The sequence below is a fragment of the Setaria italica genome, chromosome VIII (assembly GCF_000263155.2).
Source record: "Setaria italica strain Yugu1 chromosome VIII, Setaria_italica_v2.0, whole genome shotgun sequence".
Taxonomy (NCBI): domain Eukaryota; kingdom Viridiplantae; phylum Streptophyta; class Magnoliopsida; order Poales; family Poaceae; genus Setaria; species Setaria italica.
Window position 1 is genome coordinate 13,930,734 of NC_028457.1, and position 15,813 is coordinate 13,946,546.

The window sequence follows — 15,813 nt, forward strand, 5'->3', positions numbered from 1 at the left end:
GATGTGATCAGTATGGCCCCCTTGTGTATGTGATGCATGTGTGTAACTAATTTGTGACCTGCGTGTCGCGCGTACGGCAACACGGCAGGAGCCATATGTGTTGTCACTTTATTGTATTTAATGGTCTGCGTACCAATCTGTGATGATCCAAGCAACTATGTAATCTTCATTACTAGATTCTTTACTAGCTATTAGGCGTAATAGCATGCTCTAGTTCTTGGAGGACTCATCACCAGGAGGATGGCGCACATGGAACATGGAGATGGAGATCACCATGGTGAACAGGTTCTATGGAGATGGAGATCACCATAAGAAAAACGGGTCATACTGTGTCACAACTGTGTGAATGCTATTCTGTTTATGTTTTACTTTCTGCATGCTGTGATGTTAGAAGTAGAACGATCCCTCACAAAGTTTAAGTTAGTATGCCCTCCCAACTAAAACTTGCACCGTCCCATGTCTTGTACAATTAGTGGTGGGTCTATGAAATTAGGGTGCCACTAGTTTTCCTTGACTAGACGGGTTTGTGTCGGACACTTACACGCATAAGGGTTGGTTAGCTTAACGAGGTCATCTTAACGGTTAAGGACCTTGGGGCATAAAGGTTGGGCGCCGAGACATAGAGATGTCACCCAACAACAGGAGTCATATGTGATATGATTAGCAAAAGTTGCTTACCGATCTACCTCGTTTGCTAGCGGTGATGCTAAAGCTCACTAGTAGACTTGTTAGTTGTGGATCCTGAATCACTAAGTTTCAATAGAGGGATATTGATTTTAGTGGGAGTAGATTCTGTTAAAATAGTTTAATGTAATTTGCTCTATCATGGATACGTTTGTCTTAGTGTATTTTGTATTACTTTTGTTGTAGATTAAATGGCACCTAGCAACACCACATCGTTTGCTTTGCGTTCGGTCCTTGAGAAGGACAAGTTGAATGGAACAAACTACTCGGATTGGATCCGCAACCTGAGAATTGTTCTCAGGGCTGAGAAAAAGGAAGATGTTCTAGACAAACCACTACCAGAAGAACCTGCTGAGGATGCACCCGCTGCTGCTAAGAATGCTTACAAGAAAGCATGTGATGCTAACCTCGAAGTAAGCTGCCTTATGCTTGCTTGCATGGAACCCGAGCTGCAGATGCAGTTCGAAACAAACCATGAGGCGCACGATATGATCGTGGCGCTTAGAGACATGTTCCAAACACAGGCCAGGACTGAAAGGTTCAATGTGTCTAAGGCCTTTGTTGAGAGCAAGCTAACAGAAGGCGCAGCAGTAGGACCACACGTAATCAAGATGGTTGGTTACACTCAACGGTTGGAGAAGCTAGGCTTCCCACTGGGCCAAGAGTTGGCCACTGATTTCATTCTTTCATCTCTTCCGGCTAGCTATGGGAACTTCATCTCGAACTACCATATGCATGGGACGGAGAAGGGTCTGAATGAGCTGTGTGGTATGCTCAAGACAGCAGAGGCTGACATAAAGAAAAGCGCTAGTACCAGCCATGTGATGGCGATACAGAACAAGCACAGCTTTAAGAAGAAGGGCAATTCTTGGAAGAAGAAGGGCAAGGCTGGAACGTCCAAGCCAAACCCACCGCCCAAGGTTAAAGCTGGACCTGGACCTGCTCCAGATAAAGAGTGCTTTTACTGTCATGAACTTGGTCACTGGAAGAGAAACTGCAAGCAGTACCTAGCCTCCTTGAAGAACGGCGGAAGTAAGAGTACTTCTACCTCAGGTACGCTTGTTGTTTATGTTATAGACAACATATTTCTCGCTGATACAGTTATTAATTCTTGGGTATTTGATACCGGATCGGTTGCTCATATTTGCAATTCGATGCAGGGAATGATAAGAAGTAGAAGCGTGGAAAGAGGAGAAGTTGATTTCCGCGTGGGCAATAATGCAAGAGTTGCTGCTTTGACCGTCGGGACGATGCAACTCCACCTCCCGTCAGGATTTATTATGGAGTTGAATAATTGTTATTTTGCTCCTAGTTTAAGTCGAAACATTTTATCTCCTTCATGTTTGATGAAGGATGGTTATTCATTTGCGAGTGAAAACAATGGTTAAGTGATCTCTAAGAATAATATGTTTATGGCTTTTGCACCCATTGTGAATGGATTGTTTGTTTTAAATCTTGATGGTTCACCTGTCTGTAATGTAAGTGCTAAAAGGCCTCGGCCTAATGATTTGAGTCCTACCTACTTGTGGCATTGTCGTTTGGGTCATATAAGTGATAAGCGCATGAAGAAGCTCCATTCTGATGGACTTCTAACTTCGTTTGATTTTGAATCATACGAGACATGCGAGGCTTGCTTGCTAGGCAAGATGACCAAGACGCCTTTCACAGGATTTCCTGAGAGAGCAGTAGACTTGTTGGAACTCGTACATAGTGATGTATGCGGACCAATGAGCACGACGGCTAGAGGAGGATTCCAATACTTCATAACTTTCACTGATGATTTTAGTAGATACGGCTATATCTACTTGATGAGGCACAAGTTTGAAACCTTTGAAAAGTTCAAGGAATTTCAGAATGAAGTTGAAAATCAGCGTGGCAAGAAAATTAAGGCCTTACGATCTGATCGTGGAGGCGAGTATTTGAGCCACGAGTTTAGCAATCATCTAAAGAGTTGCGGAATTGTTCCACAACTTACGCCGCCCGGAACACCTCAGAGAAATGGTGTGTCCGAGCGACGTAATCGAACTTTGTTAGACATGGTTCGATCAATGATGAGCCAGTCGGACCTACCGTTGTCATTTTGGGGATACGCTCTAGAAACAGCAGCTTTCACACTTAATAGGGTACCATCTAAATCCGTAGTTAAGACACCATATGAGATGTGGACTGGAAAGGTTCCTAGTTTGTCTTTTCTAAAGATTTGGGGATGTGAAGTGTTTGTCAAGCGACTTCAGTCAGACAAGATCACACCCAAGTCGGATAAGTGCATTTTCGTGGGATATCCAAAGGAAACTTTGGGATATTATTTCTACAACCGATCAGAAGGCAAAGTGTTTGTCGCTCGGAACGGGGTTTTCCTAGAGAAAGAGTTTCTCAAAGGAGAAAAGAGTGGAAAGACAGTGCATCTTGAAGAAGTTCAAGATGAGCCAATCAGGCAAGAATCAATGAGTGATGCTAACGTAGCAGAACAAGTTGAGATACCCATGGCAAGAGAAGCACCGCCACAACCACGAAGGTCGGCAAGGCTCCGCGAAATGCGGGAAATATTATTGTTGGACAATGATGAGCCTGCGACATATGCAGAAGCAATGATGGACCCAGACTCCGAAAAATGGCAGAGTGCCATGCAATCCGAAATAGAGTCCATGGGAGACAATCAAGTTTGGAACTTGGTTGACCCGCCTGATGGTGTTAAAGCCATAGAGTGCAAGTGGATCTATAAGAAGAAAAAGGACATGGATGGAAATGTTCACATCTACAAAGCACGACTTGTCGCAAAAGGTTTTCGACAAGTTCAAGGAGTTGACTACGACGAGACCTTCTCGCCCGTAGTGATGCTTAAGTCCATTCGGATTATTCTAGCTATAGCTGCATATTTTGATTATGAGATATGGCAGATGGATGTCAAGACAGCTTTCCTGAATGGAAACCTAGCTGAGGACGTGTATATGATACAGCCCGAGGGTTTTGTCGATCCGAAAAATGCTGGAAAGGTATGCAAGCTTCAGAGATCCATTTATGGATTGAAGCAAGCATCTAGGAGTTGGAACATTCGTTTTGATGAAGTGGTCAAAGGGTTTGACTTCACCAAGAACGAAGAAGAGTCTTGTGTTTACAAGAAGGTTAGTGGGAGCTCTGTAGTATTTCTAATCTTATATGTGGATGACATATTACTGATTGGAAATAACATTCCTATGCTTGAGTCCGTAAAGACTTCACTGAAAAATAGTTTTTCGATGAAGGACTTAGGGGAAGCGGCATATATTCTGGGTATTAAGATCTATAGAGATAGATCGAGAAGGCTTATAGGTTTAAGCCAAGATACTTACATTGACAAAGTGTTGAAGCGGTTCAGCATGGAAGAGGCAAAGAAAGGGTTCTTGCCTATGTCACATGGCATGCATCTTAGCAAGACTCAGTGTCCTTCGACTGCTGATGAGCGGGATCGCATGAGTAGAGTGCCATATGCCTCGGCTATTGGATCTATCATGTATGCAATGATAAGTACTCGCCCAGATGTTTCATATGCGCTAAGTGTGACAAGCAGACACCAATCTGATCCAGGTGAGAGTCACTGGACAGTGGTGAAAAACATTCTTAAGTACTTGAGAAGGACTAAAGATATGTTCCTCGTCTATGGAGGTCAGGAGGAGCTCGTTGTAACAGGTTACACCGATGCTAGTTTCCAAACCGACAGAGATGATTCAAAGTCACAATCAGGATTTGTGTTCACGCTAAATGGTGGTGCTGTTAGTTGGAAGAGTTCCAAGCAGGAGACGGTGGCCGATTCTACGACAGAAGCCGAGTACATCGCGGCTTCGGAAGCCGCGAAGGAAGGTGTTTGGATAAGGAATTTCCTCATTGAGCTTGGTGTATTCCCGAATGCGTCCAGCCCATTGAATCTCTACTGTGATAACAATGGGGCAATTGCGCAAGCAAAGGAGCCAAGGAACCACCAGAAGAACAAACACGTAATGCGACAATTTCATCTCATTCGAGACTTCGTTAACCGGGGTGAGATCAAGATATGCAAAATACACACGGATCTGAACATTTCTGATCCGTTGACAAAAACCACTCCCGCAGGCTAAGCATGATGCGCATGTAAGAGCTATGGGTATTAGGTACCTTCTAGATTGACTCTAGTGCAAGTGGGAGACTGTTGGAGGTATGCCCTAGAGGCAATCATAGAGATGATGATATTCCATTTGTATCCATGATTTGTATATTGTGTTCATTGAATATCCATTAAAGGCTACTTGAATTGATTTGCAATTATGTGAATTGTATGTGAAACTCTTTACTTGTATGGTTATTCTAAAGTTGTCCCTGGTCGGAGTTCATGTGAGGACACACATGAATATTAGACTAGCACATGTATTAGTTGATGACTATGTTTCACAAGTCATGGACATGGAGATGTTGAACTAATAATGTGGACACATGTGGAGACATGTGTTAGGACTGACCCAACACGAGAAGTAGTTCTCTCTTTAAACAACATATACGCTTTGTCCTTAGACCTGAGATTGTCGCATGTATTCTAGATGTGGATTGACCTACTTAGGGGCTATCAAACGCTACACCGTAACAGGGTAGTTATAAAGGTAGCTTTCGGGTTTGTCAAGAAGCATGCTATGAGACATGGTCAATCAAGATGGGATTTGCCCCTCTCTGATTGAGAGTGATATCTCTAGGCCCCTCGAGTGATTGGATCCGAAAATGCATGGCCATGCTACGTACGGTTAAGAGTTAACCTACAAAGGGATTCCGAATCACAGGATCGAGAAAGAGCGGTCGGCTTGAAGCTAGACCAAATATCGTGAGGCAAAGGGAATAGCATGTATATTATGTTGTGATGGTTCGTCTGATATGATCTTCGTATGCGTATAGGAGTTGGCACGTCTTGCTAGAGGCCGCTACCGACTATTGGGCCGAGTAGGAGTACTCGGGCCATGTCTATACGTATCCGAACCCATAGGGTCGCACACTTAAGGGGCTGGAAGCCCAATTCGGATTTGATCCGAGTTGGATTAGGTTTAGGAGTACTAATGGGCCTCGGATCCAGAGGCCCGTCAGGAACCCCTATAAATAGAGGGGTGGGGGCGCCCTAGGGTTTACACCTTTTGGCTGAACACTCTTGCCGCGCCTCCCACGCCCTCACCTGTTGCAACTCGCGGATCTAGCAATCCGGCTTGTGACGCTTCCTCCCTGCACGTGTGGATACCTTGGAGGTGTTGCGCCTGCAGCACTTGGACGAGCCATCGACGAGCCGCCGACGAGCCACGACGAGCCGACGACGAGCCGCGGCACCGGAGGCGATCTTGCTGTGCACGTGGACGAGCTGCTGAGGAGCTGCTGGACGTGATCGACTACGTACGACTACGTGATCGTCTTCTCTGCACCGACGCATATCTACATCTTCCGCACCAGTAGTGCATCGAGTGGTAATCCCGTGATCCTTATACGGCAGTTCTTCCTGGTTATACGCGGTAGAAAATTTTGATTTGCGCTAGCGTAGCCTACCTCGTATCCCAACACTATGAAGGGGAAGAAGTACTTTCTGAAGTATGCAGGTGCCCACATCCTCCTTGTACCAGACATACTTTGAAAGAATTCATTTTCCTGCAAGTGGTATTTGTCCTCTATGCTTGCCCACAACATCTCGAATTCTTCTGGTGTATCAGTTCTGTTCACACAGTAGTCAAACTCCTTTGCAAAGTCTTCTTCCTCACTAACAAGCCAAGCAACCTTATCATTAGCCTTGCTCAGGACATGCCACTTGCAACATCTGTGTGTTGCGTTAGGGAACACTATTGCTATTGCTGCTTTCATTGCTTTATCCTGGTCTGTCATTATGTTGGTTGGTTCACGCCCACCCATTGCTCCCTTCAACCTTTCTAGCACCCAAACAAATGTTTCCGTTGTTTCATCTGGCAACATTGCACATCCAAGCAGTATGCTATGCAAATGGTTATTTATCCCAACAATTGGTGCAAATGGCATGTCGTATCTGTTGGCGCAATATGTTGTGTCAAAGAAAATGCAATCTCCAAAACTCTTGTACAGCTCTCTAGTCCTCCCATCTACCCAAAACAATCCTCTAACAACATTATTATCATCTATCATTGTTGCATAATAGAAGGAAGGACTTTCAGCTTGTTGCATTTGAAAATACTCTAATGTTGCATCCATATACCTGTAGGTGAGACCTCCTCTCAAGTGTGTCCTCATGTTTGAAACATCCTTGCTGCTGAAAGTAAGGTTGCCAAGCCCCCCACGGAAATCAGCAAGCTCCCCCATGATCTGTGTTGTGCTAATATTTCTATGGTGTAGTGTTTTCAGCAGCTCATAATCAGCCCACGAGATGCTTTGGTGGGACCTCAAGTGTTTCCTAACCCCAATTGCCTTGATCATGGGATGAGTATGGTCAGGTTGCATTACAATCACTCTCCACCTCGAATTTCTCAAGCCAACCGCCATATGAGCTTTGCAATCCAACTTTTTGATAGTGTTGTGCTTCCTTGTTACCGTGGTAAGCACAACTGTTGCTGCTCTTTTTTTCGATCCCACTAGTGTTGCAGTGTCATTTGTTGATGTGCTCGCTGATGTGTTTTCCTCTCCATCATCTTCTCCATCAATAGCTGGCTTCCTAGCATGAGAACACTTCCACTCCTTTCTGATCAGCTCCTTTGTGACGTTGCTATTTCTTGAAGAAGCCACTCTTATGCTGAAATCCAACTTCATGGCATACTCATTGTAAACCCGCTTTGCTTCCTGTATCGTGTCAAATTCAATCCCGACTTTCGGCACAATAAGCTGTGAGCATACGACGTCTTCATCCTCATGGTAGACCTCTTCATTTGCACCAACTTGTACTGAAACATATTCACTTGAGTGTGTTGTTATGCTCGTAACAGGAACCAATGCTCCATCCCCCTGCAAATAAATGTTGCAGTTAGTGTTACTAGCGAAATCAATGTTCAGATGTTGCAAAAACTGTACATGAAAGTAAGATGCAACATTTAGTTAGCACATACAATTTTTGATGTTTCAATAACTGATTTTCAATGTGGCACATGCTATCATTAGATGTTGCAACACTTATATGTAACATTCAGTTAACCCATGAGCATTTTGAGATGTTTCAATAACTGATTTTCAATGTGGCACATGCTATCATTAGATGTTGCAAAACTGTATAAGATTCTGTCACATCTAGTGTTTCAAACGAAATCATACCTGCCGTTTCTGGAGACTCGATTGGGATGCCAATCCCCCATGGACGCTGCTCGAAAGACCTGGAGACGGGTGTTGAAGTGAATTATCACACTTGCTCGAAGAATTCAATGCAACATTTAGGGATTCCGAGCAACAATGGGGGGCGGCATACCTGGTAGCGTGTTGAGGTCAATCATCTATAGATCTGAGGGGTTCCGAGCAACAATGGGGGGTGGGTGGCCACCATGTGGTTGATCTGGACGGGGGAGTTCGATTTTTTGAAGGATATGCGCCATCTTCACTCGTCGCCGGCGGATCTGGGTGGCGGCGCGAAGCTGGGAGCTTCGCTCCTGTCCCGACCCGCGTTTAGGAGTTGACGCCAGGGTGCTATTTTTCTGTGGTTGGTGCGGACTTGTCCCGATCTCCTTGTGTTTCATCTGACGGCTGACACGTATTGAATCCGACGGTGGAGAGTGCGTCCGATTTTTCGCCCGGAACGGATGTCCGGGCGCTAGTAGTTCCGCAGGTTTATTAGCTCTCGGTTTGATTTAGCTTGGCACCCCTCCCCCCGAAGGAAACAAAGTAACCATTGCTGTGAAATGCCAAACACCGTATGATGTCCCTGGAGAGACCCAAGTGTATCAGTGCATCTCAAAGGCCAAGACTTGTTCCTTGACCAAAGAATATAATATTGCCCAGAGACGTGAATCATGTACATGTGTAACACGTATTGAAATGTCACTTAATTGGACACTATGCCCTTATAAAGGTGCTATGGGGAATTTGGGCTTTGGATTAGTCATTGTTCATAAACTCAATTGATGGGTCTCTTTCCCCAAAAATTAATTCCTTTCTCTGCTCCCCTCTGTAACAGTTTTTCAAGATGCTTTACCCAAACCCTATATGTGTAATCGTCATGAAGAGATTAATTGTCACGAAGAAATTAATAACAATAGAAAAGGATAAGACATCATCACTAGTGTGGAAAATCATTTTTATTTTAAAACAGGATGCCCAAAACGAGGCATCTGTATATTTTTAAAACTGTGGGATCTTCAGACTGGGTTTGAATATGCTATAATGAAGCTTGGCACCTTGTATGCGTAGATATCAGTCTAATATATATTCCCGTATTATCTGTTATACACGTCAGTGCCTCTTCATTCTTATTAATTACAAAACAAAATGTCCTATCATTGCCAATCTTGTAAATGCTATATAAACTGGAGAACAAGCGGAACTTCTAGTGTTATATGATAAGTTCGCCCGTTCTGGTCCTAGTCCCAGCTTTGAAGCTCATTCCAGCAAGATTACAACCTTGTCCACCCACCATGGGCAGTTTCGCTCCTGCTGGAGCCATCGCCGAGAGATCAATTGAGATGGAAGAGGCCACCATCGTCGAATGTGGGGTGGAGAGGAAGAAGGATAATGCTGCAGCGGCAGGGCTGATGTGGAAGGCACCGGCAGCCATGGTGCTGGTGCAGCTGATCATCACAGGGCTGACCATGCTGTCCAAGGTAGTGATCAGCCGCGGCATGTTTATCTTCGCGCTCCATGCCTACCGCAGCGCCTTCGGTACCATGTCCATCCTTCCCTTCGCGATGTTCCACGAGAGGTGCATGCCCGAATAACTCCACACTAGCTAGTTTCGTACATCCACATCTTGGTTGCTTTTATTTCTTCACCACAGTAAAATAGTATTATGGATCGGTGCCTGGAAATGTATTTAATCCATTTTCTCAAAATTGTAGCTTTTTGTGCAATAAAGCAATCTATTTGACTATTTTTTTTGAAACTTTGTAAAGACGAAACACTTACACGTGCTCTCTCCTGTGTGAATACACACACGTAACTCTGTCACTACGAGCAAAAGTCTGAGAGAGTGGGTTGGCATATCTTAATACTGACGAAATCACCATAGACATTTCACTATCATCGTACACTATCTCGCATACTACTGAACAATAGCATTGCTAATTTCTGTAATAAATTTAGGACTTAGCTACGTCAAAGGACTCGAACTCGGATGGTCAGTCTTCACCACCATAAGGAATCTAACCGACTTATCTATGCTTTGATCCCAACCGTTGAAGAAATTTGTAAATGCTAAATACACTGTTACATGCATATGGAGAAGTACAAGTTCATTTACAACCATAAGGTCAAACGACTCAAATTTAAAAATTAGGTGCTTAGTCCAAACGGTTTTTAAATTTATATATATTTTAATTTCTTGCAGGGCGAAGTGGAAGGAGATGAACTGGCGATCCTTGGGATGGATCTGCCTCAACTCATGCATAGGGTACCTACAACAACGCTCATATTCAGTTATAATCTTTTACTAATTTCTTCCTCTGTGGTCATGGAAAAATATAGAATGCCCTGTGATGTGACTTGGGAGCTGTACTCAACCGAAGTGCCATGTGATTAATTTAGCACACGCAAGCTTGCTTTGTGTCCGCAAATCTAACAACGCTTTCACGGAGAACTTAGAAAACACTTTAGTCTACTTATGGGGTCGGTGCATCCGTCGTAAAAGGGTGGTTGAGTTACGATACTTGAAAACTTAAAGCCTATATGGCTCCTACTAGAGCAATGCTCAAGATAAACCTACACAAGTCTATCTAGATATGCTCTAAGGTTTATCCAGTATGTATGCTCATACTACGTACGTTGGCCCTATGCAGGTATACCAATGTAGACTTTTGCAACTTAGAGCCAACTCTATCGAGTACTCTTAGAAATGTAAAAGTGCACAAAATTGAAACGATCGACGTTAGAAGATAAAAAAAAGAGGGGTGCAAACTCGGTACAAGAATTTTCCCATGATTTCAATTGGTTGACAAACAGCCACCTCTAATCATATTGTAGCTTCCCGATTTTTAGAGCATTTTAAACATACCAAAGATTTTTGACCGAAGTCAGCAGGGGAGGCTGCTCCCACGGGGAGTCGAACCCGGTTCTACTGGATGCTACTCAGGTACTCTAACTATTAGGCTAGAGGTCCTTTTGCTAAGCATACCAAAGTTTTGAGGTTTTTTATTTTTCTCTACAAACTAACTGATCATCTTTCTTTTATTAACTAGGAAATATTAAAACCATATAATTTTAAAACCTGCAAGAAAATCTCACATTTGTGTTGCATTTGTTTGCCTCCATTCTAAACCCTAGATTCCATGTAATCTCTTTTCCTCAGCTTAAATCTGGATTTTATTCGAATTTAAATCTTCCAACCAAACAACAAAAACTATCTCTAAGTCCCATTTCTGGCACTGGGCCAAAAACCCATCCACCTTCGTTTGGTCCACAATATTTTCTTCTTTTCTTTTTTTCCCGGCCTAGCTCCAACTTCCACCAACTTGCTCATCTCCAACCTTCCACCAGCCTGCTCATCGATCTGTCCAACTGTGTCTTCACCAGTCCTTTGCATCTCCTTTGGTTCCACCCCCCGCCCTGATATGCACACGCCTATGCAACGCGTGTAGCAAGTTGTGTGGCCCGATCTTCTCGTAGGATCTGCGAACTTGATAGCTTGTCGCTGCGTGACCTGGTGAAGAGGCAGTGCACCACGAGGCTGTCCACGCGACGAACTACCGAGACAATCACCCTTCCACGTACCGACGAAACAGCCCACGCAATCACGCCCTATAGACGTGAAGGCACGAACTGGATGAACCACAGTTCGGCGTTCTACAACTCCCTCAGGAATCGAAAGAACAAGTGTTGCAAGCCTCTCAAGACTCACGCATAAACAAAACTCCACGAGTTTGTGTATTCTGAATTTAGTCAATCAAGATCTGACCTTTCATTGTCTAGTACAAGTTACATATAGAGATAGGGGCGTTCAGCTTGGAGTAAATGGCAGCATGCGCATGCACTAGTGGATTTCGTGGTTGGTTCGCGCGTCTTTCAGCTTCTGGCAGCAGTTACTAAACTGAGCATAACTCTTTATTGGGAAGTCCAAATAATGAACCGTTTGATGGAGTGGAAAATAGACTTGAAGACACTTCCATCCACATATAGAACACCGTCTAACTCCTTGTATTCTGTCCACGGTCATGCTTGGAATTCGTACCATGTGTCAGTCATCTAGCTTCTGGTTGCATTCCCATGCAAAGGTGATGAACCACCATTTTATTCATGCACACCATAGGCTTCTTGGTTCAAATGTCCAGAGGCTTGAATCCATCTTCATCCCATGCTGGTTCATACACTCCATCATTCCTAAGGACATTGGAACAAGAACTCAAAAGCATAGGCTCATTCAACATAAACTGATTATTAAACATAAGGTTAGCGTTCACCTGAGAATGAATTTCCTTCTCCAATTGTTTAGCTCTACTTCTTGTAATTGGACCAGCTATATCAAGTGGAGTTTCATGTGAAGATGAGTGAATGCTAGGAATGTCCTCATTAGCCTCCCCCTCTTGAGAAGGAGTCGTCCTCGACTCTGGCTCACCAACAAATGGAAGCAAGTCTTTGACATTGAATGTTGTACTCACATTGGAATATTCAGGTGGCAGCTCAATTTTGTAAGCATTATCATTTATCTTTTGGAGAACTTTGAACGGACCATCACCCCTAGGAGATAACTTAGTCTTGCGATGTTGGGGAAAACGATCCTTGCGTAGATGTAACCACACAAGGTCCCCCGGCTGGAATGTAACCTTCTTCTTACCTTTGTTCGCCTGCTTTGCATATTGTGCTGATTTCTTCTCAATATTTTTCCTTGTCTCATCATGTAGTTTCTTGATAAAGTCTGATCTCTTTGATGCATCCATGTTAACTTGTTCCTGCAATGGTAAAGGCAAAAGATCCATGGGAGTATGCGGTTTAAACCCATAAACAATTTCAAATGGACAAAAGTTTGTTGTGGAATGGACTGCCCTGTTATAAGCAAATTCAACATGTGGAAGGCAGTCTTCCCACTGCTTCAAATTCTTTTTCAACACAGCATGCAACATGGTGGACAAGGTACGGTTGACAACTTCAGTTTGCCCATCGGTTTGCGGATGACAAGTGGTGGAAAATAACAACTTCGTACCAAGCTTAGCCCATAATGTCTTCCAAAAATAGCTTAGAAATTTTGTATCCCGATCTGAAACAATAGTCCTTGGCACTCCATGTAAACGAACGATCTCCCTGAAAAACAAATCAGCAACGTGTGAAGCATCGTTGTTCTTATGACATGGAATAAAATGTGCCATTTTAGAAAATCGGTCAACAACAACAAAGATAGAATCCCTCCCCCTCTGAGACCGAGGTAACCCTAAAATAAAATCCATGGATATATCTTCCCAAGGTACATTTGGAACTGGTAATGGAGTATAAAGACCATGGGGATTAAGGCGGGACTTAGCTTTCAAGCAGATTATGCAACGTGCAACATGTCGCTGGACATCATGTCGCATATGTGGCCAAAAGAAATGATCGGAGAGCATGTCCAATGTCTTTTTGACGCCAAAATGACCAGCTAAGCCACCAGCATGTGCTTCCTGCAAAAGAACTTGACGAATCGAGCAGGCTGGAATGCATAGTTTGTTAGTCCGAAATAAAAAACCATCATGCACATAATACTTGTCCCAGCCTTTTCCAGCAATGCAATGAGAGAAAGGTTCTTTAAAATCAGAATCAGCTGCATAGAGTGTTTTAATGGATTCCAAACCAAGCACTTTTGTATCTAATTGTGTAACCAAACCACATCTCCGTGATAAAGCATCGGCAACAATGTTATCTTTTCCACGCTTATGTTTTACAACATAGGGAAATGTTTCAATGAACTCAATCCATTTAGCATGTCTACGGTTCAGTTTGCCTTGACTTTTCAGATATTTCAAAGCTTCATGATCAGAATGTATGACAAATTCTTTAGGTAACAAATAATGTTGCCAAACTTCCAAAACTCGAACTAAGGCATAAAGCTCTTTATCATAGACAGAATAATTCAGATGTGGACCATTCAACTTTTCAGAAAAGTAGGCAACAGGTTTACCTTCTTGAAGTAGTACACCTCCTATGCCAATACCACTTGCATCACATTCGATCTCAAATGTCTTACCAAAATTAGGAAGTTGTAGCAGCGGTGCTTCACAAAGCTTTGCTTTCAGCTCATTGAAGGCTTGATCTTGTTCATCACCCCACTTGAATGGAACATCCTTCTTTGTCAAATTGTTGAGGGGTGCAGCGATGGTGCTGAAATCTTTAACAAAACGCCTGTAAAAACCTGCAAGACCATGAAAACTTCTAACTTGACTCACATTTGTAGGTGTAGGCCAATCCTTTATTGCTTTAATCTTTTCTTCATCAACTTGAATTCCATCTGCAGAAACAACAAATCCAAGAAAAACAACATGGTCTGTGCAAAATGTGCACTTAGCAATGTTTCCATACAATTTGTCATCTCTCAAAACAGAAAGAACTTGACGGATATGATCGAGGTGTTCATCAAATGATTTGCTATAGATCAGGATATCATCAAAATAAACAACAACAAATTTGCCAATGAAAGCTCTTAACACATGATTCATCAAACGCATAAAAGTTGAAGGAGCATTCGTCAAACCAAAGGGCATCACAAGCCATTCATAGAGACCAAATTTAGTTTTAAATGCTGTTTTCCATTCATCACCTATTTTCATTCGAATTTGATGATAACCACTATGTAAATCAATCTTGGTGAAAATAGTTGAACCACTCAGTTCATCTAACATGTCATCAAGCCTTGGAATGGGATGTCGATATCGAACAGTTATAGCATTGATAGCACGACAATCAACACACATACGCCAAGAGCCATCTTTCTTTGGAACTAACAAAACAGGAACAGCACATGGTGATAAGGATTCACGAACATACCCTTTGTCCAAAAGCTCTTTTACCTATTGCTGAATTTCCTTTGTCTCTTCGGGATTGGTGCGGTAGGCTGGACGATTTGGAAGAGAAGCACCTGGTACCAAATCAATTTGATGCTCAATTCCGCGTAGTGGAGGAAGTCCAGCTGGTACCTCATCGGGAAAAACATCTTTGAAGTCCTGTAAGAGATCAAGAACAACACTAGGCAGCGATGAAGATAAATCGGTAGTTGAAAGTAGGACCTCCTTGTGCAAGAGCACAAAGAATGGGGCTGTGGTGTTCTTTACTTCTCTCAAAGCACTCCTGCTCACAAATAAGCACTCATTTTGGTGTAGCTGTTTTGAAGTGGAATGAGGCTTTATATGGCTGGATGGCGTAGGAGTCTCTCCCTTACTAGTGTTGGGGGCCTCACTCAATTTTCTTTTCTCAGATTCTTCTCTTTTCATGCGAGCCACATCTGAAGCATGTATCTCCTCTGGAGATAAAGGAACAAGAACCACCTTCTTGTCATTGGCAATGAAAGTGTATTTGTTAGACCGTCCAAAATGCACTGAATCCACATCAAATTGCCAGGGCCGACCAAGCAGCAAATGGCATGCTTGCATGGGGACAATATCACAATCAACCTCTCCATGATAATCACCAATGGAAAATGTCAAACGAATCATGGCTGAAACCTTAACTGTCCCGGAATTATTCAACCATTGCATATGGTATGGATGTGGATGGCGACGTGGCTGCAAACCAAGCTTCTCAACAAGCAAAGCACTAACAATATTATTGCAGCTCCCACCATCTATGATGAAATGGCACACTTGTCCTTTCACTTTGCATCGGGACTGAAACAAATTATGGCGTTGTCCTTGTTCAGCAGCAACAAACTGAGTGGAAAGAACTCTCCTAACCACCAAAGAAGGAGATGGTGTATTCATTGTAGAAGGCTCCAAATCAGGAAAATCAGCAAGCAACTCATCAAAATCAGCACTAGTAATCTCATCAGAAGATGGAGAAATAACATCTCGGGACAGCGACGCGGCATTACTTTATCCAAGGACC

The 15,813-nt window shown here is 43.2% G+C and overlaps 1 pseudogene; it reads right to left on the reverse strand.

The window, feature by feature from the left end:
* Positions 1–10,196: 10,196 nt before the first annotated feature.
* The window catches only part of LOC111258320, a 7,982-nt pseudogene continuing 2,365 nt past the window's right edge, over positions 10,197–15,813 (reverse strand).